The 27467-nt window shown below is 44.6% G+C and overlaps 1 long non-coding RNA gene and 1 pseudogene across 2 annotated transcripts in view; one reads left to right on the top strand and one right to left on the bottom strand.

Moving 5' to 3' along the window:
* The window catches only part of LOC309623865, a 543116-nt gene that overhangs the window by 364546 nt on the left and 151103 nt on the right, over window positions 1–27467 (top strand). The gene's annotated exons all lie outside the window — the stretch shown is intronic.
* LOC309623854 (small ribosomal subunit protein eS27-like pseudogene) lies at window positions 6977–23677 on the bottom strand (annotated as a pseudogene). The gene is made up of 2 exons (XR_014249942.1): window positions 17984–23677; window positions 6977–14065 (listed from the first exon to the last, which is right to left on the bottom strand). The product of XR_014249942.1 is annotated as a small ribosomal subunit protein eS27-like pseudogene (transcript).

The raw sequence follows: 27467 nt of genomic DNA, 5'->3' as shown, positions 1-27467 counted from the left end.
TTCTAATCTATGAAGGGTAAGAAATTGAGTGTACTCTTATTTAGTCCTTTCTTCTCATTATTCAAGAATTACATTTGACATTTGCATTTAACATCAAGATTACATTATCAACAAGTATTTAGATTTAATTTCAATTTTACTGCTGACTGCCGTTTGCTTTACACCATATTTTCCTAGTTTTGTGTCCTCTATTTTATATACTCATTAAATGACAGAATTAAAAATGGAATATCTCGTGTAATTTTGTTTCAGGAAGAGTATGTAGATGGTATACTTAACTTGGTTTTTAATTATAAAAGCTCTGCCAGCTTGTGAAACGTCAAACAGAATATCAATATACAACTCAGACAAAGAGGATACTTTCTGAGTTCCTGCATGTCTGAAAGTGACTTTATGTTGCCCTTGAATTTGAAAAATTGCTTGATTGAATATGGGATTCTTGGGCTATAATATTTTCCTTTCAATGTTCTGTAAACATTGCTATTTTCTAAGGAAGCAGTCTGACACCGACCCTAGTTTTCCCCCCTTTCTGAGAACCAAATTTTTTCAATGGCTAATGGGCAGGATCCTTTCAATTTAAAAACTTCACCAGGGTATATTCAGACACTGATTGATTTGCCCTCATTTTTTTTTTCATAGTTTTTGACCTTTGATAAGTGAAGTATTTTTCAGGTGAGAATTAGCGTTCTGTTATCTCTTTGATTCCTGCTTCTGTTCCAACTTTTCTTTTATGCTTGCTTCTCCTTCCACTGCACATAAACTGGTGGATGATGGGTCTCTGGGGGTCTTCACCATGTTTCCTGTGCTCTCTCCCATTCATGTCCTTCCTTCAATCTTTTTCTCTGAGTTTTGGGAGCACTTCTCTTTAATTCCCCAATTCAATATTTTGTAGGACCCAAATTCCTGTCACTTCCTCCGTGACATTTTAAATTTCTGATCATCATAATTTTCACCCCCAGGAATACTTTCCTGATTCTCAGATTCCTTTTCATGACTGCTTAGCTTTGCTTTCCAGAGGCTGTATCCTCTCAAATCTTACTAAGAAGATAAATGAGAGTTTGTTTCCCCTGCTCCCCACACCCGTTTCTTAATTATGTTTGAAGGGAGATAGATAGATAGTTGCTTTTATTTATTAATTTTTTCTTTTTGGTCATGTTGCACAGCTTGCAGAATCTTAGTTCCCCAACCAGGGATTGAACCCAGGCCATGGCAGTGAAAGTGCTGAAGTGCTGAGTCCTAACCACTGGACTGCCAGCCCAGGAGATATTTGCTTTAATTCCTCCAGGTAGGCCCTTTCTTTTGATCTATTCACTTCTTTCCATATCCAGGTAATTTTGCTGTTTGCTCATTACTATAGGAATGGTGGTTTTGATAACTGCAGTGGAGTGGTGATGGTGCTGGTGACGATGAGGATGGTGGTGGTGGTAGTGGTGGTGATGGTGGTGGTGGTGGTGATGGTGGTGGTGGTGGTGGTGATGGTAATGGTGGTGGTGGCGATGGTGGTGGTGGTGATGGTGGTGGTTGTGGTGATGGTGATGGTGGACAGGTGGTGGTGGTGGTGGTGGTGATGGTGGTGGTGGTGGCAGTGATGGTAGTGATGGTGGTGGTGGTGGTAGTGGTGATGCTGGTGATGGTCGTGGTGATGGTGGTGGTGGATAGGTGGTGGTGGTGGTGGTGGTGGTGATGGTGGTGGTGGTGGCAGTGATGGTAGTGATGGTGGTGGTGGTGGTGGTGGTGGTAGTGATGGTGGTGGTGATGCTGGTGATGGTCGTGGTGATGGTGGTGGTGGACAGGTGGTGGTGGTGGTGGTGGTAGTGATTGTGGTGGTGATGGTGGTAGTGATGCTGGTGGTGATGGTGGTGGTGGTGGTGGTGGTGGTGATGCTGGTGGTGATGCTGGTGGTGATGGTGGTCAGGTGGTGGTGGTGGTGGTGGTGATGCTGGTGGTGATGCTGGTGATGGTCGTGGTGATGGTGGTAGTGGACAGGTGGTGGTGGTGGTGGTGATGGCGGTGGTGGTGATGGTGATGGCGGTGGTGATGGTGGTGGTGGTGGTGGTGATGGCAGTGGTGATGGTGGTGATTGTGGTGGTGGTGGTGATGGTGGTCTCACCCCAGGGTGTTGTCAGTCTTTATTGGTTTCTGCAGAGCTGCCTTACCTTGATCCTATAGGAAATGTTCCTGAGGACTGTGGTCACCTGGTGTCTCTCCAGCTGGGCTTGGCCAGCATGGGGGTTATTCCCCTCCCTAAAAGCTGCCCAGCCAGCCCAGCCCAGCAGTGTCCATCCTCTTACCGCCACAGAGCCCAGCCTTGGGTGGGAGGACCAGCCACATCCTATGGCCACAGGCAAGCAGAGCATGTAACTGAAACAAGAAGTCCTGTGGGACATACAAGGATTTGTCTGGGGAAGCACGGGGGTGGGGGAAGGGCAGGGAGGTCTTTTTCTGGAAGGGGCCATGGGATGGTAGAAAAAGCACTGGTTTCAGCACCCACTGACCTATGTTATTATCCCAGCTTTGCCATCATGAAACCTTGGACAGATTGCTCCACCTCGCTGAGCCTCGATTTTCTTGACTGTAATATGGGACTAATAATGCAGGTTCTCAAAAAATGTTACTTTCCTTCCCCACTGTCCATGAGTCTCTGTCTCAAGCAGGAGGCTGGGCCTAAGGCAGTCTCAGTCTGAGATTCCCCACAGACAATCCCAGGCCAGTAGAGTTGGAGGTGAAGTATAGTGTGGTTAGAACACAGGCTTTGGACACAGACAGCCCTGAGCACTGCTTACCAGTTGCATGACCTTGGCCAAGACACTTCACCCCTGCTGCACCTTGAGTTCTTCTGCATTGTTGGGATAATGCTGTCCTACCTCATGGAGATGCTGTGAGTGGACACTGGGACACGGAAGCACTCACTGAACGGTGGTTGTTAAAGGACTTGGGAATCCTTGAAGTGGATTTTTATAATGTGGTTTGAACGGAAAGACACAGTGTTTGCTGTGTCTGCTCACTGGCCAGGAACCAGCTGGTCTGACTGCTTCTTGCAAGAGGGATTGCCAAGGGCACACATCCACTCTGCTGTCACAGTGTCCCTGGTCACCTTGGCCCCATTCAGAGTAGGCACGATAGGCCTGGAAAGGGGCGAGTTAACAACCCTCGCTTGGTCATATCTGACCATCACACAGTTAGAAAGGAAGGGGCTAGGGGCACTGCTTTGGTGTTGTTCTATATATACCCCCCATTGGCCTGTCTGTGGGACCGGGTGTGTGCTAATCCCTGCCCAGCGCCTCCCTGGCTCCCAGGGGCGCTGTTATCACTGGACACAGACACCTTATCTCCTGGAAGGCTCAGGCGGCAATTTGCTTTCAGGTTGAAACCTCCTCAAATCAATATCGGATGCTTTCTATGTGACAGCCTGTGGCTGCGGCCACTTCCCTGGTCCCCTCTACTTTGGTCTCTGCCCCTCCAGAGTGGTTCAAAGGAGCTTTTGGAAACTTTTAACCCCTCCAACAAGTCATCATTCATTCATTCATGCATTCATTCATTCATTCATCCATGTACTCAATCAATGTTTATTGAGACATTGTGTTGGGGGCCGGGGATATAAGCGCTAATAAGAGGTATATAAGGACGCTGCCCCTCCTGGAGCTTACAGTGAAAAAAATAACGACAGGGTAGTGAGTGCTCCTCTATGAAGAGACGGCAGAAAAATATTAAAAGGGGGATCGCCTTTGGATGGGGTGGTAAGCTCACGATGTAGCTGATGCATTGGGATCCCCAGAGGCCCCCCCGGGGGAGTAGCGTGGGTGCGCCACTGGTAACTTGGTGAATCCCCCCAGTCTTGGTTCTCCACTCCCCTTCCTGCTGGCTCAGAGGTTCTTTTTAAAATTTATTCTTTATTGAAGTATAGTTGATTTACAATGTTGTGTTAATTTCTGCTGTACAGCAAAAGTGACTCGTTAACACATGCACACATTCTTTTTTATATTCTTTTCCATTATGGTTTATCACAGGATATTGAATATAGTTCCCTGTGCTATACAGTAGGACCTTGTTGTTTATCCATTCTCTATATATGATAGTTTGCATCTGCTGACCCCAAACTCCCAGTCCTTCCTCCCCTACCCACCTCCTCCTTGGTAACCACAAGTCTATTCTCTATGTCTGTGAGTCTGTTTCTGTTTCATAGTTAGGTTCATTTGTGCCATATTTTAGATTCCACACATAAGTGATACCGTACGGTATTTGTCTTTCTCTTTCTAACTTACTTCGCTTAGTATGATCATCTCTAGTTGCATACATGTTGCTGCAAATGGCATTATTTCGTTATTCTTTATGGCTGAGTAGTATTCCATTGTATATATGCACCACATCTTCATCCGTTCATCTGCTGATGGACATTTAGGTTGTTTCCATGACTTGGCTATTGTGAATAGTGCTGCTGTGAACATAGGGGTGCATGTATCTTTTTGAATTAGAGTTTTGTCCGGATATAAGCTCAGGAGTGGGATTGTTGGGTCATATGGTAAGTCTATTTTTAGTTTTCTGAGGAACCTCTATACTGTTTTCCATAGTGGCTGCACCAACTTATATTCCCACCAACAGTGTAGGAGGGTTCTCTTCTCTCCACACCTTCTCCAGCATTTGTTATTTGTAGAGGTTTTTTTTTAAATTTTTAATTATTTTATTTATTTATCTTTGGCGGCGTTGGGTCTTCGTTGCTGCGCATGGGCTTTCTCTTGTTGCGGTGAGCAGGGGCTACTCTTCATTGCGGTGCGCGGGCTTCTCACTGCGGTGGCTTTTTTTTTTTTATTGTGGAGCACAGGCTCTAGGCGCACAGGCTTCAGTAGTTGTGGCTCACAGGCTCCTAAGAGCGCAAGCTCAGTAGTTGTGGCGCACGGGCTTAGTTGCTCCACGGCATGTGGGATCCTCCCGGACCAGGGATCAAACCCGTGTCCCCTGCATTGGCAGGCGGATTCTTAACCACTGCGCCACAAGGGAAGTCCATTTGTAGAGTTTTTAATGATGGTCATTCTGATTTATCAGCATCCCAGGAGCAGATCCTTATTTCAGAGGTTGCCTGAGCTGTTATGAGTTGAATTGTGTCCCCATAAAGATATGTCAAAGTCCTAACCCCCAGTACCTCGGAATTTGACCTTGTTTGAAAATAGGGTCATTTCTGATGTATTTAGTTAAGATGGAGTCATTAGGGTGGGCTCCAGTCCAGTATGACTGGTGTCCTTATCATCTTCCCCTTATGAGAAGGGGAAATTGGACACAGAGATGGGCATACACAAGGGAAAATGATGTGAAGACACAGAGGGAGAGGACAGCCATGTAGCAAAGTAGGCAAGACTGGAGTGATGCATCTACCAGCCAAGGAACGTCAAAGATGGCCGGTAACTACCAGAGGCCAGAAGAGGCAAGGAAGGATTCTCCCATAGAGCCGTTAGAGGGAGGTGGTCCTGCCACCTTGATTTCAGACTTCCAGACTCCAGAACTTCGAGACAATAATACTCTGTTGTTTTAAGCCACCTACTCATGCACCAAGTCCTTACTGTGCAATTATTATGTGCAGACACTGTGCTAGATACTAGGGATACATCAGGAGGCCTGGAGACCAAGGTGAGAGGTAAGCTGGTGAACGACCTGGGGCAGAGGTGGCAGGACCAGGGCACCGTCATGGAAAGGTGTTTGTGGGTGAGACTGGAGCCAGAGGCAGGGGAGGTGAGGACCCATTCTCCCTGATGGGCAAAGCTGGGGGACTGTGAGATGGCTTCTGGGGCAGCCCTTTCCTATCCTCTGGGCTGTGGTGATCACCAGGTTATTTATCTCAATGGACACAACACAGTAGATGAGGCTTCTGCTTCAAGAACTACAGTCCCATCCAATAGTTAGGCCTCCCTGAGATTGCCCCCAGATGACATTGGTTGGAGTTTGGGGCATTCCCAAAACTCTCCATTCACAGTTACGAAGATGTCACTAGTTTAACCCAGATGTCACACAGGGCTCACCCAAGGCCATCACGTTGGCGTTCTGTTTGCAAGACACAGTGTGTTTGCCTCAGTCCCATCACTAAGCCCTATTCTCACATTTTAACTGCATGCCTTGCCCTAGTAAAAGCATCTGAGGTTAAGATCCCTGGCTTCCTCAGATTATCGATAATGTTCCAGTTATCTATTGCTGTGGAACAAACTACCCCACGCTCAGTGGCATCAAACAACCACCATTTAACTCTTCTGTGGGTCAAGAATTCAGACAAGGCACAGTGTGGATGATTTGTCTCTGCTCCATGATGTCTGGAGCCCCAGCTGGGAGACTGGAATGTCTGGGCTGGAATCATCTGGTGCCTGGGCTGGGATGACTCAAAGGCTGGGCTCAGCTGGAACTGATAACCCCAAGCATCTACACTGGTTTCTCCATGTGGATTGGGCTTCCTCACAGCATGGTGGCCTCAGGGTAGTTGAACATTTTACATGGCCGCTCACTCTCTCTCTTTTATCACCTAACCTCAGAAGTCATACAGAATCACCTCTGCTGTACTCCATCGGTCAAAGTAGTCCCAAGCCCTCAGAGATTCAAGAGGAAGGACATGGAGCCTGTGGACATAGACACAGACCCCTCCTGCAGAGGACAAGTGTCAGACAATCTGCCGCCATGTTTCAAAACCACCAGTCAATGACATCCACTAGATAGGAAGCCAGACTTCCCTCAGATCAAGGGACACCTTACTTGACTGACAGCTCCTGGCCCTCCCCTCAAGCACAGGATGAGGTCCAAACCCCTTGGCATGAAAAGCAAGGTCCTTCATAGCCTGTCCCAGCCTGCATTCTAGCATCTTCCTCTGGCCCTCTGAGCTCTCCCTGAACTGGCCAAATGCTCTCACACAAGGGTGCCACCCACTGGCCAGCACGGGCCTGTGGATCCGTGACCCTCAGAGGTGCCATCGAGGCCACGGCTCCTGGGATTATTCTTCCAGAGGCTCCGAGCTCCTCAAGGGGACACAGAAACCCACCTGAGCTCTGGATCCTCAGCCTGAGGGTGATGTCCCTCACCCTCCACTAACGACTCAGCCATCTGTCTTCGTTCCCTGAATTCTGCCCCGCTGGAAGCGGCACAGATCCCCAGCTGGGGCTTCAAAGCCGGGGGGATTGAGTGGCCCTAAGCACGAGAATCGGAGCTGCTTGCGATTCTCTAGAGTTCCCGCCCAAATTCATAACTATTCACAGGACAACTGAGCCCTGTCTGTGCCCTTGAAAGGGCCGCCTTTGAAGCCGGCAGTGGAGAGCTGAATGGCCCCCCGAGTGGCCACCGCACCCAGAGAGGGGGGAGAGCGGCCACTGGGGCCACACCTGGAAGGGCCACTCTGTTAGAAGCACCCATGGCCACTGGCAGGAGGCGAGAAGAGAGACAGGAGGAATGTACTTCCGCTGTCAGTGACCTCTGGTCCCCAACAAAATGATGACCGCAGGGTCAAAGGGGACTGAGAACCTAGGGACAAAGACACTTCTCATTTCAGTTGACAAGCTGCAGCCTGACCTTTTCCTGCTGGACAGTGAAACTAGAAGGAAAAGGACCCTCACGCTTTGGAAGCGGGAGTTCTTCCCTTCCTCCCCCCTTCATTCATTCACTCATTCATTTGTTCTTTCCATCACTGAACACATAGTCACTGAGAGCTCACCGTGGACGTGGCCCTGCTGGGCTCAGCACTGGAAGTTACTAGGTGGCCAGGACACCCCGCCCGCCCCAGCTTCCAGATCATCAGACCAGCCTAAGTTCATGTCCCAGCCCTGCCACTTGCTAGCCGAGTCTCCCTGGGTGTGGAGGGCTGAACGGTGGCCCCTCAAGGATAAGCCCACATCAAATCCCTAGAACCTGTGAATGTGACCTTATTTGGGAAAAGGGCACATGGCAGGGGCTCAGGAAATGTTGGCTGTTTTTTAATTGTTCTGTGCCCCCCACTCCCCTGCCCAGCTATGAACGTATTTTTGGCCTCCAGTGAATTTCTTAGTGGGACTCTGAAAAATAAAGATGCAAGACCGGATTCTGATACCATTTAGACGTTTTAAGAAGGGCTATTCACGCCACCCGCCACCCTGAATTGCCTTCCGTGGTGTGTTGTTTGAAGGTCCTTGGTGTCCTAGACAAGAATGAATTCTAGGGGGATCAGACGAGTCAGATTCACAAGTATATAAACTAAGTGACATTCTGCACTTGGACTCCTGCCTCTGAACAGCACTTAGTGAGTCAGGAGTGAGTAAAATGAACACCAGCAACCAGTGTGAAGTCTTCTTTCTTGATTTATATTCGTCGGCAGTAACTCCTAATGTTTAGACGTTTTTAAAACTTTTTATTTGGAAATCATTATAGACTCACAGGAAGGCGCAAAAATAGTACAGAGGATTTGTGGACCCTTCACCCAGCGTCCCCCAGTGGTGACATCTTATAGAGCAGTAGTCCAACATCTAAAGGAGACCAACCTGGGTATACTACTGTGAACTAGACCCCCCACATTATTCCATTCTCACCAGTTTTTTACATGTGTTCATTTTTGTGTGTGTTTCTATGTAATTTTATCCCAGGGACAGATTGGTGTCACCACCATCGAAATCAAGGCACAGACCAGATCCATCCCCACATAGGGACTTCCTCGTGGACTCAGGGGTTCCCTTCATAATCACAGGTCCCCACACCCCTGTCCCCTGACAACCTCTAATCTGTTCTCCATCTCACTAATTTCATCATTCTGAGAATGTTATATAAGTGACTGACAGAGCATGCAACCTTTTGAGACTGGCTTTCTTCACTATGCATCGCTCTCCTGAGATCCATGCAGGCGGTTGCATGTATCAATAGTTTGATCTCTTGTATTGCTGAGTAGTATTCTATTGTAAGGATGTCCTAGATTTTGTTTAGCCCATTGAAGGACATTTGAGCTGCTTCCAGTTTGGGGCTATTAAAACTGCTTTGAACATTCGCCTACAGGTTTCTTTGTGGACGTAAGTTTTCATTTCTCTGAGATAAACGGCCAAGCCAATGTTTAGTTTTAAGCTCCTCTATTATCTGGCACACGTCTGCTAAAGCGTTATGATCTGCCAAGGCTTTAGATTCTGTGTTTTAAAGGACCGGGTAGTTAGTCATTTTTCTAAAGTGAAATCATCTTGTTCTCACATGGGTTTTGTAAATGGGGCTTCTTCTATATAGAATTTGAGTATGAAAGAATATTAATGGGTTCTTTTTATCCAAGAGAAAATCATCTATTCTCATAATCAATTTGAAAAGTAGAGAAGAGACAGGCATTGTACTGCCATTCCACTTATGATGACATTGAAACCAGTGGTTGATGTGGTTTTGTTTTTCATTCTGCCAGCCCTGAACTGTCCTAATGGACCACCCATGGGTTCAATGGCACAGTTGCCCCTAAAGGGGACACATCAGCCACGCTGGCAGAAGTGTCTGTGTAAAGACACGGCCTCAAGCCAGCAGCCTGGGCTGAGCCTGGCCAGGCACCCGCCTCCCTCCTTCCCTCCCAAGCCTGGGGGCCCCACTGTGGCTGTACCCCCTGGTTCTGTGCACCCAGAACATAAACCCCTCCAGCCCCATGGCCCTTTCCCATCTGATGCAGCGGGCACTCTGCGGCTGGCTATGGTCTGGGGTCCAGGTGGCAGCACCGCCTTGGCTGCAGCCAGCATCTAGCCCAGACCAGCATCTAGCTCATCTATGCCACTGAGGCTCATGGTGGCCTCTGAGGCACCACAGGGCCACCATCAGAGCTGCGCACACATCTGGGCTCCCTAAGTTGACTCACAGACCAGGGGCTCCTGTGGCCCAGGAAGAATGCCAGCCAGAGAAAAAGAACTAGCAAGACGGAAGCCATGATCTTTTGTAACCCATCCCTTTGGCTGTATTCCATCCGTATTCGCAGAAGCTGCCTGCCCCAGAGCAGAATGTATAGGAGGACCTTGTTTCGTTTAAAAAAGAAAACAACTCACCATATCGCATCAAATCTAAGATGCCCTAGATTGTAAGACCACCACTGTTTTATGTACCACAAAGAAAGAAAACGTGCTGCCATTTAAACTACAACACGTGGTTGACTGTAAGACATCCTGAGTTCAGAGATGCTCACGGTAAAACCATGTGCATCTTGGAACTGATGGAATTCAGGATACAAAAATAAGAAGCACCTCCTGGAATGTTAACAGCTCATTCCTCTGCCTGGAGCACCCCGTGCTCACCTGGGTGACTTCTATCTACCCTCAGAGCTCAGCTCAGGTGCCTCCTCCCCAGGGAAGGTGCCCCAGGACATTTTGGACTCCATTCTGGGAGCACAGAAGTCGCAAAATGATGGACTGCGTGTCAGTCTGGTGCAGAGATGTATTCTGTTTGGCCCATGCAGGGATTTTTTTGTTTGTTTTTGTTTTGCCCATAATCAAAACTTTTTTGAAAAACTGACACCAAAATAGGAGAGTGTTGTTGTGTATACCTTAAAAATTAAACGTAATTATATTATCTTGGTATATTAACTAGAATTATTGAACTGATAAGTCTTTCTGTGACAGAACACAAATCCAGGCAGCTGTGTGGATCATTGGCGGTGCTTTCTTCTGCATGAACACCCTACTGTGAGTCTGGCCTTTCCTCCTGTCGGCTGGCACAACACTGTTGAACAACCTACACAAAGCACCACCGTCTGAGCATGGCTGAAAACCGTGGTAATCTTGCAGCAACCTGGACATTTTTCATCCATAAGGTAAGAACTTGGACTTTGAACCAGCCGTTTCATTTTGTTTTTTCTTCTCCTCTTCCAAGGAAGGATGCAGTAAATCTCTCGCCAAAGGCATGTTGATCCTTTCTCAAGCCCAGCCCATCCAGATCTCTAAGGCGACACCCCTAGCAAGCGGCATGCAACCCAGAGCACAGCATCAACTTCCGGGATCCCTGCAGGGTGTTTTTGTTTGTCTGTCTTTTGGGTTTTGGCTTGCTTGTTTGTTTTTTCTTAATTAGCAGCTAACATCTATAAATCAAGAGAGTTACAAAAAATTCAAGTATCTGGCTTTTCTAGGAAAACCTAAAAATATGACATCACTGGGCCCAGGTCCCTTGGGCCTGAAGACGTTTGCGTTATGAGCCCTGCCATGGGCTTTGAGGGTTTTGAGGAAGGCACGGCATGAGCTTCTGAAAGAGAGGGGCTGTCGTGTGGCACTGATTTAATGAGGAGGCCTGAGCCAGGCAGAGGCTGAATGTAGAAGTGAAGGCCTTGGTGTCTGACCAGGGAGAAGAGATGAAGATGAAAGAGACAGGAAACAGGTTGAATTTCTGGCCCAGGCACTGGGGGCCAGGGAGGATGGGGGAGGCTTCCTGGTGGGGATTAAGTTGCAACCAAAGTGGGCAACAGTGGGGCTGGTAAAGGTTTTGACACCCAGTGTTTTTTTGTTTTTTTTTTTTTAATCAGTCATCAATTTTATATACATCAGTGTATACATGTCAATCCCAATCGCCCAATTCAGCACACCACCATCCCCACCCCACTGTGGTTTTCCCCCCTTGGTGTCCATATGTCTGTTCTCTACATCTGTGTCTCAACTTCTGCCCTGCAAACAGGCTCATCTGTACCATTTTTGTAGGTTCCACATACATGCGTTAATATACGATATTTGTTTTTCTCTTTCTGACTTACTTCACTCTGTATGACAGTCTCTAGATCCATCCACGTCTCAACAAATGACTCAATTTCGTTCCTTTTTATGGCTGAGTGACACCCAGCTTTTTTATCCTCGGTTACTGGTCCCATTTAAGCAGGCATCCCTCACCCACCTTCTGTGGTCAGGTGGGGTCCAGTGATGAGGCCGAGGATCAGGCTTAATGTCAAGAAGAGACAAATCCCAGGCTTTGGGGCAATGTTAATCCCGGCTCTGGGGAAGACCAGTTCACAGTCAACTGAACAAGTGGTGGTAAGAGGAAAAGTAAGCTGCAAGGGCCAACGGGCTGCGCTGGGGCCTGGGGTCTTTGCAGGGGGAGTGTTTTTTTGCTTTGGGGCCACACTGATGCAGAGGGCTCTTCTCTGAAAGCCTTGCTGGGGAGAGGGTTGGCCTGCCAGTCTCACCCTCTTAATCTCAGCCACCTCCAATACACAGGGGCTGTATCTTTAAGGACACTTGGAGTTGCAAGCAACAGAAACCCAGAGTAGAAGTTAATTTTTGGCTGACCTAAATAGGAAGACCAGAGGTACCTCCGGTTTCAGGACTGGTTGGATCCAGGGGCTCAAATGATATCAGTAGAATGCTGTCTTTCAGCTCTCCTCTTGAACAGGCTCCCCCCGGGGATGGTCACCCTATAGTTTCAGGATCCCGTCCTACAAGCTGATTGATCCCAGAGGAAGAGAATGCTTCTATCTGGAGAATTCCAGCAAACATCCCAGGACTGATGCTCAGTGGCCTGGCTCTGGTTATGTGAGCCAATCACTCTGACACTAATTGTCCAGGTCACACCTCCAACCCTGGCACGGGGGTTGGGTGAGCTCCGCCCTGACCAGGTAGACTGAGAGTGGGCAAGGGTGGTTCCACAAAGGAAAATCCCCAGATGAAGGCAGACACAGCAGATGCTACCACAGGGCATTTGCCTCTCAACCCTGAGGCCAGAGGAAGGAGGACCTCCCTTCCCTGCCCAAGGGAAAGGAGTGTGGGAATTTCTCCCAGACAATCTCCTACCACAACCAAATAACCTCCTCTGTGCTCAGCTAGACCTGCTTTCCCTACCCTTAAAGAAAGGGGGCAAGTATTATACCTCTGGGTAGTCTGGGAGCACCCCCGCCCTTGACTCAGCTCACACCTATTTTACGTCACTGCAAAAAAAAACTAGGGAAGAAAGCAATTTTTAGTGTGTTAAAGTACATAAGGAAAAACATTAACCTTGTGAGTGGAGGCTTGCAAGTCAGAAGGGACTGGATGTATTTAGGTCAGAAGATTGAGAAAATTCTGGAGCACTAATGTTATCTGCTCAAAAGTACCTCTGCTATTTGCTTTCCAGGATTTTGGTTTAGAAAATGGTTAGCAATTTGGTTTCAGCTGCTGCCACATTCCTCCTAGGCCCTGGGATTACACAACCACCTTTGTTCCTGAGAATAGCTGATGGCAACACCTATAACCTGCTGGATAGAAGTGTTTGAAGTTAACATGATATGGAGTAACATGAGCAGCAGGACTGAAAGATGGATGTAAATATTATCCCTGAAAGCTCACCTTCCGGTGTAAATCCATTTTCCAGAAGGAAGATGTCTGCAGTCTCTTTTCCAACCGGGAGTGAGTCAGTGTCCCAGTTGGGAGGGAGCTGAAGTTTCCATGAAATGCTTTCCTACCTGGGAAAGACACATGTGAAGGGAGCAAACTTTAGAATGGCTTGCCCTGCTTCCACCTTGTTCAGCACAGCAAACTTTAGAAGTCAAGACCCTACTGGTCTAAAAACCTGCAACCCACCTAAATGCCCAAAAAGGAATGGAGGTGGGTCAAACCATCAGGTTCATTCACTTATTCAGTAAATATTTATTGAGTGCCTTTTATGTGCCAGCGAGTATCTCTGGGTAGGAAGTTTGCCGGTGATTTTTTTTTTTTTTCTGTAGAATTCGTCAGTGTTTTCCAAATTTTCTCAAATGAGCCTGTATCGCTTTTATCATCAGAAAAAAATCAGGGATCATTCAATAAGAACAAAATCAACAAAAGGTTCTCATGCTCTGAGACCAGTCTGGCAGCATGCACCAGTTACCTACTGCTGTGTAACAAATCACTCCAAATGTAGTGGCAAAAACCAACAACATTCATTCATTGTTAAATTCTCTCGTGGTTCTGGGGATTGTTGGGGCTCAGCCAGGCATTTCCTCCTCAGCGACTCACGTGCATTTGCAATCAGATGATGGATGGTGCTGGAGTCATTTTGAAGGCTTCCTCACTCACATGTCTGGCATTGGAGACTGGCTGTTGCTGGGACCTCACCTGGGCTAGAACGCTAGTAAGTGGGTTTCATGTGTGGCCTGGGCTTCCTCACAGCGTAGTGGTGGGTTCCAATGGCGAGTGTCCTGAAAGAAAGAACCAGATGGATTCTACATTGCCTTATGAGCTAGCCTCCGATGTCACACAGTGACACTTCCACTGCAGTCTTATTAGAAGCAAAAGTCACGAAAGTTAGCCCATATTCAAGGGGAGAGGACTCAGACTCCACATTATGATGGGAGGAATGTCAAGAAATATGCAAACATTTTTAAAAGGGATTGCACAGTGTTTTCCTGAACCACAGTTCCCAAGAACCTCTGCAGTCTTCCAACCCTAGCAGCCATCCTACCCACCACCCCGTGAGCCTGTCTTACCTGTCTTCTCAGCATCCCTAAACCCCACCTTGGACCCTCTGTTCTCAGCAGAAGACCTGGTCCCCTTATGAAAGGGAAACCAGAGACAGCAGATGTCCCCACACATACCTATTCTTAGGGCTGAATCTGAACCCCCTTCCCAAGGTGACCCCTCTCCCCTCACCTCCTCCATGACCTCAGCCAAACTATTGGTCCATTCTTTCTCTCCCTTTTCCTTTACATTCTTGGAATGTGCTCAGTTTCTTCACCTTAAATAAGCCAGTCCCTCGGAGCCTGGTGGAGGGAACCATACAGAAAGTTATTGCAATCAGCCAGCCCAGGTCAGATCAGGGCAGTGGGCAAAGGCAGGAAAGGGTAAGCCAGAGGAAAGTCTCCTTTGGAAATAGAATGGTCATCCCCTCAGAGGTGATGGTACAGGGATATTTTTGAACGTGACTTTGAAGTTTCCAGCTTTGGCGTCCCATGAATCCTGGTATCTTTCCTACTAAATACGTAAGACAGAGTTCCCTCTGTCCTCTTAAGTCCCCGAGCAGCAAGTGGGCATGTATCCTGCCATGAGGAGGCTGAAAGACGGAGCCTTTCTAGAGAAGCGCAGAGAAGGGAAGCGGCAGGAGCAGGGTTCTGGGGCCGAGAGTGCCCTTCTCAGAGGCTGTGTCAGCTTATCCTCGCCTAGAGGAGAAGGAGGATGGCAGCTGTCACTCACTGAAGATCTGCTGTGGTGGCGTGTAAAGATGTGTACCCCAAGCTCACTAGCTGAGTCAAAACTGGCTCTGATGAACCTGCATGCAGTACCAGCAACGACATCAAAGCTCTGCAGGGACCCAGGAAGAGAATGGAGAGCCTGGCAGTCGTCTTAATGCTTCAGGGTCACAGTTCACGCTCATTAGCCTATCCAACACCCCGTCCAACTGAGTGGAAACGACTTCTTAAAAAGCAGAATAGTTTCTGAAGAAACTGTATGCCTAAGAGACCTAGGAGAGAAGTTGTGACAAAGAGTAATAAATGAATACCAAAACAAATCAGGAAGGGTCATTTGTACTGGATATTGTATGGCATTATTTTGTGTTGAACACAAACGCTCACTTTATGTGTGAAACAGTTGTTTAAATGCCAGATATTATGCCGAAATGTCTGATGATCCCAAAATGCCTGATGAGTTGTGAGGATGGGTGCCTAAGAGTGCATATTTGCAATGATGCTTGGGGAAATCGGTCGGGATTTCTGGATGGACTGAAGACGCAGGACGGTCTTTCCCATTCAGATCAAGGATGGCACAGCCCGTTGCTCTCTGAAGTCCACGACTCAGGATCCAGATTTCAGGATTGCGGTAACGAGCAGTGCTTGTCCCCACTTACCCACACCCTTGCCAGCACCCAGTAATCACGGGTCTTCTTCGCTGTTGCCACTCTGGTGGGCGAGACATCGTATGTATCTCGTCTCAGTTTCGGATCGTGGATTTCCAGTTGAGGCAGAGCATCTTTTCATCCTTTATTGGCCGTTTGTATCTCCTGACTCCCATCAACTGCCCGGGCACCTTTGGGGTTTTTCAGTCCCCAGACCATCTTGCCTTGTACAGAGAGAGACCCATCTCCTGCCTGAGGTCCGCACTCCCAGCCATGCCCTGCCCACCAGGCTAACCTTCAGGGATTCCCAGGGACCCCCAACAGGCTCTCCCACAAGCAGCTTCCAGGACGGAGCAGACAACCACATTCTAAGAAGCAGGGCTGTCTCAGCTCCCTGGGAAGAAGTCTGACCCAGGCACCAGGCCGTCTCTGGGCTCCACTGCCTCCCCCAGCAGCCAAGCTTGGGGGCCTTCTGGGCGTGCTCGGGGAAGCGCCCAGTTAAACGCCAGCTGGCATGGCCACGCCGAGTGGACACCATGTGAGGCATGTGACCGAGGGTGCATGCCACTCACTGGGCCTTCGGGAGAGTTTTCCACACCACAGTGCCACGTGTCATTTGGAAACACCGAAAGGAGCCGAGAGGCACATTCAGCCAGATGGTCCGACTGTCCTCGATGTGCCCTAAGACCACGTGGCTGCATGCGGCCACAGGTTCCCCGACCTTTAGCGTCACCTTCATCACTGAAGGGCGGTAACCACCGGCATCTGTAAACTCAGGGTCCCTGTGAATTGGCTCTGAGCAAAGGCTGGGAGTAGGGGCCTCGAGTTCCAGACAGTTCTGGCCTTCTGTCTTGATCAGGAACAGGTCAGAGAAGATAATGACACCTCAGTGTCTCTTACTCCTTAACTGTTTTGGCATGAGAGCAAGTCCCCAAAACCACAGAACCAATCACACACAGACACTTTAACGACAGAGCCAAAATTTTAAAAAAGCAAACCCAACATTCCCCTAGATTTACTAAACCACTTATAATTTGCAAAGTGCCCTCATATCCATTTTTTTCATTTATCCGCCCCCAAATCCTGAGTTTTTAGTTTCTTTTCATGGCTGAAAGAAGTGGAGCCTCAGAGAAGTCTAGGAACTTGCTCAGCATCAGAAATGTCAGAGCTGGGGAATGTGAAAACAGTCTTTGGAAAACAGTCTGGCAGTCCTTCAAAGAGTTAAATCTAGAGTTACCCCATGATCCAGCAATTCCACTCCTAGGTATATACCCAAGAAAAATGAAAGCATGTGTCCACACAAAAACTGTTACACACAAAAAAAATTTTTTTAATCTCAAGATATATTAAAAAAATTTTTTTAAGTATGAACTGGGGCTTTCCTGGTGGCACAGTGGTTAAGAATCCACCTGCCAATGCAGGGGACACGGGTTCAAGCCCTGGTCTGGGAAGATCCCACGTGCCACGGAGCAACCAAGCCCACGTGTCACAACTACTGAGCCTGCGCTCTAGAGCCCACGAGCCACAACTACTGAAGCCTGCACACCTAGAGCCTGTGCTCTGCCACAAGAGAAGCCACCGCAATGAGAAGCCTGCACACTGCAACGAAGAGCAGCCCCTGCTCACCGCAACTAGAGAAAGCCCGCACACAGCAACGAAGACCCAACTCAGCCAAAAATAAATAAATTAAAAAAAATAAAACATTTTTTTAAAAAGTATGAACCATGATAATCAGTGTTCAATAAATCTTAAAAATGAGAAGAAAAAAAACTGTTACATGAATGTTCATAACATATTCATAACAGCCAAGGAGTGGAAACAACCCAAATGTCCATCAACAGACAAAGAGATAAACAAAATGTGGTCGATCTATACACTAGAAAATTATTCAACCATGAAAGGAATGAAGTTCTGATAATACATGCTACAACAACATGGATGAACCTTGAAAATATTATGCTAAGTAAAAGAAGCCAGTCCTAAAAGACCACATTTTATATGATTCCAATCAAATGAAAGTCTAGAATAGGGAAATCTATAGAGACAGAAACAGATCAGGGGGTGTTTAGGGCTGGGGGTGGGATAGGGGGATGGAGGAGTGATTGCCAACGGGTACTGAGTTTCTTGTTGAGGTGATGAAATGTTCTAAAATTGACTGTGGTGATGGTTGCACATATCTGTGAATATACTAAAAACCACTGGATTTTACACTTTAAAAGATGAGTTGTACAGTATGTTAATTATATCTAAACAAAGCTGTTAAAAACCAGTCACAGCCAAGACTTACCACGTGAGTTTTCAATTATAACTTCCTCTCCTCCTTCTACATGATGCACCTCCAAAGTATTAGCACAACACATAGGGTGCCTGACCGTGAGCCCCAGAGGTATTTGACTGGATGGCAAATGTTCACAAGCACCAATGTTAGCAAACAGGCTGATTAAGGGAGGCTGGGAGGAAAGATATATGCACAAAGATATTAACCAAGCATTATTCAAATAGCAGGGGGAAAGTTAATAACTGATATGTACTTTGAACTATGGGATTGGTTAAAAGTATCATGGAGTACGATGCAATCATGAAAAAAATGATGTACTAGATATAATCTCAAAGTCCATCAACAGAGAACAGAGTAAATCATTTACAGTGTGTTCCCACAGTGGACTACACAGAACCATTTGAAAGAATGTGGCAGCTCTGTGAAAAATGAAATGGAAAGATCCCAAGATGTACTGATATAGGTGCAAAAGTGTGTGCACAGGATTCTTCCACTTGTAGAAATTATATATACACACATCTGCATGTATATTATGTACATACGTATGTAAACACACACACATATACTTGAATACAGGGGTAATATTCCAAATATTTAGCAATTGGTAGAGCAGGTCACCACCCAGTTAACATGGATGCTGGCAGATATGCCCTGTTGCTGCATCCCAGCTGAATGCTGAGCCCGATTTTGTGAATGGATACATTAGAACATTTTTGGAAAGAGACGTAAGAAGCTGAAGGCAATGGTTGTATATTAACTAGGGAGCTTTTGACTGAAAATAAGATCATACCCAGGGGCACCTTCAAGATGGCAGAGGAATAAGACGTGGAGATCACCTTCCTCCCCACAAATACATCAAAACTACATCTACGTATGGAACAACTCCTACAGAACACCTACTGAATGCTGGCAGAAGACCTCAGACTTCTCAAAAGACACCCTCTTGGGTGACCTACCCACAGAGGCGGGTCCAAACCCAAAGCTGAACCCCAGGAGCTGTGCGAACAAAGAAGAGAAAGGGAAATCTCTCCCAGCAGCCTCAGGAGCAGTGGATTAAACCTCCACAACCAATTTGATGTACCCTGCATCTCTGGAATACCTGAATAGACAACAAATCATCCCAAATTGAGGGGTGGACTTTGGGAGCAACTGTAGACTTGGGGTTTGCTTTCTGCATCTAATTTTTTCTGGTTTTATGTTTATCTTAGTTTAGCATTTAGAGCTTATTATCAATGGTAGATTTGTTTATTGATTTGGTTGCTGTCTTCCCTTTTATATATATATATATTTTTTTTTTCCTTTTTCTCTTTTTGTGAGTGTGTATGTGTATGCTTCTTTGTGTGGTTTTGTCTGTATAGCTTTGCTTTTGCCATTTGACTAGGGCTCTGACTGTCTTTTTTTTTTTTTTTTTTTACATAGATTTAGCACTCAATATCATTGGTGGATTTGTTTTTTGGTTTGGTTGCTCTCTTCTTTCTCTCTTTCTTTTTTTTATTACTTTTTTATTTTTAATAATTTTTTCTATTTTAATAACTTTATTTTATTTTATTTATTTATTCTTTCTTTCTTTCTTTCTTTCTTTCTTTCTTTCTTTCTTTCTTTCTTTTCCTCCCTTTTCTTCTGAGCCATGTGGCTGACAGGGTCTTGGTGCTCTGGCCAGGTGTCAGGCCTGATTCTCTGAGGTGGGAGAGCCATGTTCAGGACATTGGTCCACCAGAGACCTCCTGGCCCCACGTAATATCAAACTGCGAAAGCTGTCCCAGAGATCTCCATCTCAACAATAAGACTCAGCTCCACTCAACGACCAGCAAGCTACAGTGCTGGACACCCTATGCCAAACAACTAGCAAGACAGGAACACAAACCCACTCATTAGCAGAGAGGCTGCCTAAAATCATAATAAGGTCACAAACGCCCCAAAACACACCACTGGAAGCGGTCCTGCCCACCAGAAAGACAAGATCCAGCCTCATCCACCAGAACACAGGAACCAGTCCCCTCCACCAGGAAGCCTACACAACCCGCTGAACCAACCTTACCCACTGGAAGCAGACACCAAAAACAACAGGAACTACGAACCTGCAGCCTGCAAAAAGGAGACCCCAAACACAGTAAGTTAAGCAAAATGAGAGGACAGAGAAATACACAGCAGACAAAGGAGCAAAGTAAAAACCCACCAGACCAAACAAATGAAGAGGAAATAGGCAGTCTACCTGAAAAAGAATTCAGAGTAATGATAGTAAAGATGATCCAAAATCTTGGAAATAGAATGGAGAAAATACAAGAAACATTTAACAAGGACCTAGAAGAACTAAACAGGAAACAAACAATGATGAACAACACAAATGAAATTTAAAATTCTCTAGAAGGAATCAATAGCAGAATAACTGAGGCAGAAGAACGGATAATTGACCTGGAAGATAAAATAGTGGAAATAACTACCACAGAGCAAAATAAAGAAAAAAGAATGAAAAGAATTGAGGACAGTCTCAGAGACCTCTGGGACATTAAATGCACCAGCATTCGAATTATAGGGGTCCCAGAAGAAGAAGAGAAAAAAAAGGGACTGAGAAAATATTTGAAGAGATTATAGTTGAAAACTTCCCTAATATGGGTAAGGAAATAGTCAATCAAGTCCAGGAAGCACAGAGAGTCCCATACAGGATAAATCCAAGGAGAAACACACCAAGACACATATTAATCTAACTATCAAAAATTAAATACAAAGAAAAAATATTAAAAGCAGCAAGGGAAAAGCAACAAATAACATACAAGGGAATCCCCATAAGTTTAACAGCTGATCTTTCAGCAGAAACTCTGCAAGGCAGAAGGGAGTGGCAGGACATACTGAAAGTGATGAAAGGGGAAAACCTACAACCAAGATTATTCCACCCAGCGAGGATCTCATTCAGATTCGATGGAGAAATTAAAACCTTTACAGACAAGCAAAAGCTAAGAGAATTCAGCACCACCAAAGCAGCTCTACAACAATTGCTAAAGGAACTTATCTAGGCAGGAAACACAAGAGAAGGAAAAGACTTACAATAACAAACCCAAAACAATTAAGAAAATGGTAATAGGAACATACATATTGATAACTACCTTAAATGTAAATGGATTAAATGCTCTAACCAAAAGACATAGACTGGCTGAATGGATACAAAAACAAGGCCCGTACATATGCTGTCTACAAGAGACCCACTTCAGACCTAGGGACACATACAGACTGAAAGTGAGGCGATGGAAAAAGATATTCCATGCAAATGGAAATCAAGAGAAAGCTGGAGTAGCAATTCTCATATCAGACAAAATAGACTTTAAAATAAAGACTATTACAAGAGAAAAATAAGGACACTACATAATGATCAAGTGATCAATCCAAGAAGAAGATATAACAATTGTAAATATTTATGCACCCAACATAGGAGCACCTCAATACATAAGGCAAATGCTAACAGCCATAAAAGGGGAAATTGACAGTAACACAATCGTAGTTGGGGACTTTAGCACCCCACTTTCACCAATGGATAGATCATCCAAAATGAAAATAAATAAGAAAACACAAGCTTTAAATGATACATTAAACAAGATGGACTTAATTGATATTTATAGGACATTCCACCCAAAAACAACAGAATACACTTTCTTCTCAAATGCTCATGGAACATTCTCCAGGATAGATCATATCTTGGGTCACAAATCAAGCCTTGGTAAATTTAAGAAAATTAAAATCGTATCAAGTGTCTTTTCTGACCACAACGCTATGAGACTAGATATCAATTACAGGAAAAAATCTGTAAAAAATACAAACACATGGAGGCTAAACAATACACTACTAAATAACCAAGAGATCACTGAAGAAATCAAAGAGGAAATCAAAAAATACCTAGAAACAAATGACAATGAAAACATGATGAGCCAAAACCTATGGGATGCAGCAAAAGCAGTTCTAAGAGGGAAGTTTATAGCAATACAATCCTACCTCAAGAAACAAAAAACATCTCAAATAAACAACCTAACCTTACACCTAAAGCAATTAGAGAAAGAAGAACCAAAAAAAACCCAAAGTTAGCGGAAGGAAAGAAATCATTAAGATCAGATCAGAAATAAGTGAAAAAGAAATGAAGGAAATGATAGCAAAGATCAATAAAACTAAAAGCTGGTTCTTTGAGAAGATAAACAAAATTGATAAACCATTAGCCAGACTCATCAAGAAAAAAAGGGAGAAGACTCAAATCAATAGAATTAGAAATGAAAAAGGAGAAGTAACAAATGACACTGCAGAAATACAAAGGATCATGAGAGATTACTACAAGCAACTATATGCCAATAAAATGGACAGTCTGGAAGAAATGCACAAATTCTTAGAAAAGCACAACCTTCTGAGACTGAACCAGGAAGAAATAGAAAATATGAACAGACCAATCACAAGCACTGAAATTGAAACTGTGATTAAAAATCTTCCAACAAACAAAAGCCCAGGACCAGAGGGCTTCACAGGCGAATTCTATCAAATATTTAGAGAAGAGCTAACACCTATCCTTTTCAAACTCTTCCAAAATATAGCAGAGGGAGGAACACTCCCAAACTCATTCTACGAGGCCACCATAACCCTGGTACCAAAACCAGACAAAGATGCCATAAGAAAAGAAAACTACAGGCCAATATCACTGATGAACATAGATGCAAAAATCCTCAACAAAATACTAGCAAACAGAATCCAACAGCACATTAAAAGGATCATACACCATAATCAAGCGGGGTTTATCTCAGGAATGCAAGGATTCTTCTATATATGCAAACCAATCAATGTGATACACCATATTAACAAATTGAAGGAGAAAAACCATATTATCATCCCAATAGGTGCAGAAAAAGCTTCTGAGAAAATTCAACAGCCATTTATGATAAAAACCCTCCAGAGGGCTTCCTTGGTGGCACGGTGGTTAAGAATCCGCCTGCCAATGCAGGAGACAAGGGTTCGAGCCCTGGTCTGGGAAGATCCCACATGTCACAGAGCAGCTAAGCCCGTGCACCACAGCTACTGAGCCTGTGCTCTAGAGCCCACGTGCCACAACTACTGAAGCTCGGGTGCCTAGAGCCCGAGCTCTGCAACAAGAGAAGCCACTGCAATGAGAAGCCCGTGCACCACAATGAAGAGTAGACCCCACTCGCCGCAACTAGAGAAAGCCCGTGCACAGCAACAAAGACCCAATGCAGCCAAAAATAAATAAATAAGTAAATTAAAAAAAAAAAAAGAACCCTCCAGAAAGTAGGCATAGAGGGAACTTACCTCAACTTAATAAAGGCCATATATGACAAACCCACAGCCAACATCGTTCTCAATGGTGAAAAACTGAAACCATTTCCACTAAGATCAGGAACAAGACAAGGTTGCTCACTCTCACCACTATTATTCAACATAGTTTTGGAAGTTTTAGCCACAGCAATCAGAGAAGAAAAAGAAATAAAAGCAATCCAAATCAGAAAAGAAGAAGTAAAACTGTCACTGTTTGCATATGACATGATGCGATACATAGAGAATCCTAAAGATGCTACCAGAAAACTACTAGAGCTAAATGAATTTGGTAAAGTTGCAGGATACAAAATTAATACACAGAAATCTCCTACATTCCTATACACTAATGATGAAAAATCTGAAAGAGAAATTAAGGAAACACTCCCATTTACCATTGCAACAAAAAGAATAAAATACCTAGGAATAAATCTACCCAAGGAGACAAAAGACCTGTATGCAAAAAACAATAAGACACTGATGAAAGAAATTAAAGATGATACAAACAGATGGAGAGATATACCATGTTCTTGGATTAGAAGAATCAACATTATGAAAATGACTATACTACCCAAAGCAATCTACAGATTCAATGCAATCCCTATCAAACTACCAATGTCATTTTTCACAGAACTAGAATAAAAAATTTCATAATTTGTATGGAAACACAAAAGACTCCGAATAGCCAAAGCAATCTTGAGAAAGAAAAACAGAGCTGGAGGAATCAGGCTCCCTGACTTCAGACTATACTACAAAGTTACAGTCATTAAGACAGTATGGTACTGGCACAAAAACAGAAATATAGATCAATGGAACAGGATAGAAAGCCCATAGAGAAACCCACGCACATATGCTCACCTTACCTTTGATAAAGGAGGCAAGAATATACAATGGAGAAAAAGACAGCCTCTTCAATAAGTGGTGCTGGGGAAACTGGACAGCTACATGTAAAAGAATGAAATTAGAACACTCCCTAACACCATACACAAAGATAAACTCAAAATGGATTAAAGACCTAAATGTAAGGCCAGATACTCTAAAACTCTTAGAGGAAAACACAGGCAGAAAACTCCATGATATAAATCACAGCAAGATCCTTTTTGACCCACCTCCTAGAGAAATGGAAATAAAAACAAAAATAAACAAATGGGACCTAATGAAACTTAAAAGCTTTTGCACAGCAAAGGAAACCATAAACAAGATGAAAAGACAACCCTCAGAATGGGAGAAAATATTTGCAAACGAAGCAACCGACAAAGGATTAATCTCCAAAATATACAAACAACTCATGCGGCTCAAAATCAAAAAACAACCCAATCCAAAAATTGGCAGAAGACCTAAATAGACATTTCTCCAAAGAAGATATACAGATTGCCAACAAACACATGAAAGAATGCTCAACATCATTAATCATTAGAAAAATGCAAATCAAAACTACAATGACGTATCATCTCACACTGGTCAGAATGGCCATCATCAAAAACTCTAGAAACAATAAATGCTGGAGAGGGTGTGGAGAAAAGGGAACCCTCTTGCACTGTTCGTGGGAATGTAAATTGATACAGCTACTATGGAGAACAGTGTGGAGGTTCCTTAGAAAACTAAAAATAGAACTACCATACGACCCAGCAATCCCACTACTGGGCATATACCCTGAGAAAACCATAATTCAAAAAGAGTCATGTACCACAATGTTCACTGCAGCTCTATTTACAATAGCTAGGACATGGAAGCAATCTAAGTATCCATCGACAGATGAATGGATAAAGAAGATGTGGCACATATATATACAATGGAATATTACTCAGCCATAAAAAGAAATGAAATTGAGTTATTTGTAGTGAGGTGGATGGACCTAGAGACTGTCATACAGAGTGAAGTAAGTCAGAAAGAGAAAAACAAATACCGTATGCTAAAACATATATATGGAATCTAAAAAAAAAAAAAAGGTTCTGAAGAACCTAGGGGCAGGACAGGAATAAAGACGCAGACATAGAGAATGGACTTGAGGACACGGGGAGGGGGAAGGGTAAGCTGGAACGAAGTGAGAGAGTGGCATGGACATATATCCACTACCAAATGTAAAATAGATAGCTAGTGGGAAGCAGCTGCATAGCACAGGGAGATCAGCTCGGTGCTTTGTGACCACCTAGAGGGGTGGGATAGGGAGGGTGGGAGGGAGACGCAAGAGGGAGGAGATATGGAGATGTATGTATACGTATAGCTGATTCACTTTGTTATAAAACAGAAACTAACACACCATTGTAAAGCAATTATTCTCCAATAAAGATGTTAAAAAAAATACCCATCTCTTACAATTCAACAATAAGAACACAAACAATCCAATTAAAAATGGGCAAAATAGGGACTTCCCTGGCGGTCCAATGGTTAAGACTCCGCACTTCCACTGCAGGGGGCAAGGGATCGATCCCTGGTCAGGTAACTAAGATTCCGCATGCCATGCAGCGCGGCCAAAAAAAAAGGCGGGGGGGGGGGCAAAATATTTGAATAAACACTTCGCCAAAGAAGATATACGGGTGGCATATAAGCACATAATATCATTAGTCATTAGGGAAATACAAATTAAAACCACAATAAATACTGTCATACACTGGCCAGAATGGCTCAAATCTAAAAGGTTAAAAGGTTGACTATACCAAGCGTTGGTGATGACGTAAAATAACTGGAACTCACTCACACTGCTGGTAGGAATGTAAAATGCGGCAAACACTTTGGAAAACAGTTTGGCAATTTCTTAAAAATGTAAACATACACTTGTATGATCCAACCAATACAGTTCTGGGTATTTTACTTACTACAAATGAAAGCATAAGTTTATAGAGACTTCTACACAAATATTTATATCAACTTTTCTTGTTATAGCAAAAACTGGAAATAACTCTAATGACCATTATTCGGTTCCGATAAACAAACTGATATATGCATATAATGAAATATTACTCAGCAACAAAAAGGAATGGATTATTGATACATTCAACAACACAAATGAATCTCAAAATAATTATACTCACTCAGTATAATTACACTGAGTGAAAGGACCCACACACCCAAAATTATATATATTGTATGATCCATTTATATAATATGATGAAAAATGCCACATATTCAATAGTGATAGAAAGCAGATCAGTGGTTGCCTGGAGAAATTTCAGGAGCAGTGGAGGAGCAGTGAGGGTAAATAGATCACAAAGGGTCACTTTTGGGGGTAATGGATATGCTTATCATCTTCATTATGGTTGTATACATATGTCAGAACTCATCAAATTGTACAGTTCAATTATGCGCAGTTTGTTATATATCAATTTTATCCCAGTAAAACTATTTTTAAAGTAAAAAAAAAAGTTCGTACAATGTGATCCCGTATTTTTTGAAGAAGATGGAAAAGAAAGAAAAAAAGATACATAATCCACTCCCAAGCATTAATGGCAATTCTCTCTAGATGGGATTATGACTTCTTCATATCTTTGTGGGGAGTTTGTTCTGATTAAATATATTTACTAGCTGTCCTGCAATTGGCATATACTGTATTGCTTTCACAATACGGAAAACCATTCTTGACAAAAGTATGCTCCCTCCTACAAAGGAAACATCCCCCAGCCTTCATAAATTGGGGTGAAACCCCCAAGCAGATGACTGTGAAGGGCTGACCCTAGGGTGGCTGGAAACTCACATGCACCCCATCACTACCCCTGAGGTTTGGGATCCAGCCCGCACTGGCCACCCCTTCTGATCACAGCCCCCTGATTTCCCAGCGGGAACCACCCCCTCCCGTCTTCCGCTCTACGGTTGGTGGAAGCAGGGCCGACTCCACCCTTGTGCTGGGCATGTGACCTGGGCCTGACCAATCAGGTCATCCTGCCCCCCCTGGCTGCAAGAACTAGTGCAGGCAGGACCACCCAGGGATTTTGAGGAACTCTTAGGGAAAAGGCTCTCTCTTCGGGGGTTCCAAGCTAAGTGGATGTTAGTCTGAAGTTGCCTGTGGAGGAAGGGGGAGACCTGCCATGTCGGGCAAATCCGCCTGAGAATTAAGCCAACATGGAGAGAAACAGGGAGGGGAGATGAAGGGAGACCAGTTCTTAACATCGTTATTAGAGCACCTGGATCCAGCGTGATTAAAGCCACTTTCCGTGTTCTATGAGCCAGTGAATTCCCACGTAAGCAAAAGCTTAGGTGACTG

Source organism: Balaenoptera borealis, assembly GCF_965194805.1.
Source record: "Balaenoptera borealis genome assembly, chromosome: 2".
Lineage (NCBI taxonomy): Eukaryota > Metazoa > Chordata > Mammalia > Artiodactyla > Balaenopteridae > Balaenoptera > Balaenoptera borealis.
This window is presented reverse-complemented; position numbering and strand designations above follow the sequence as displayed.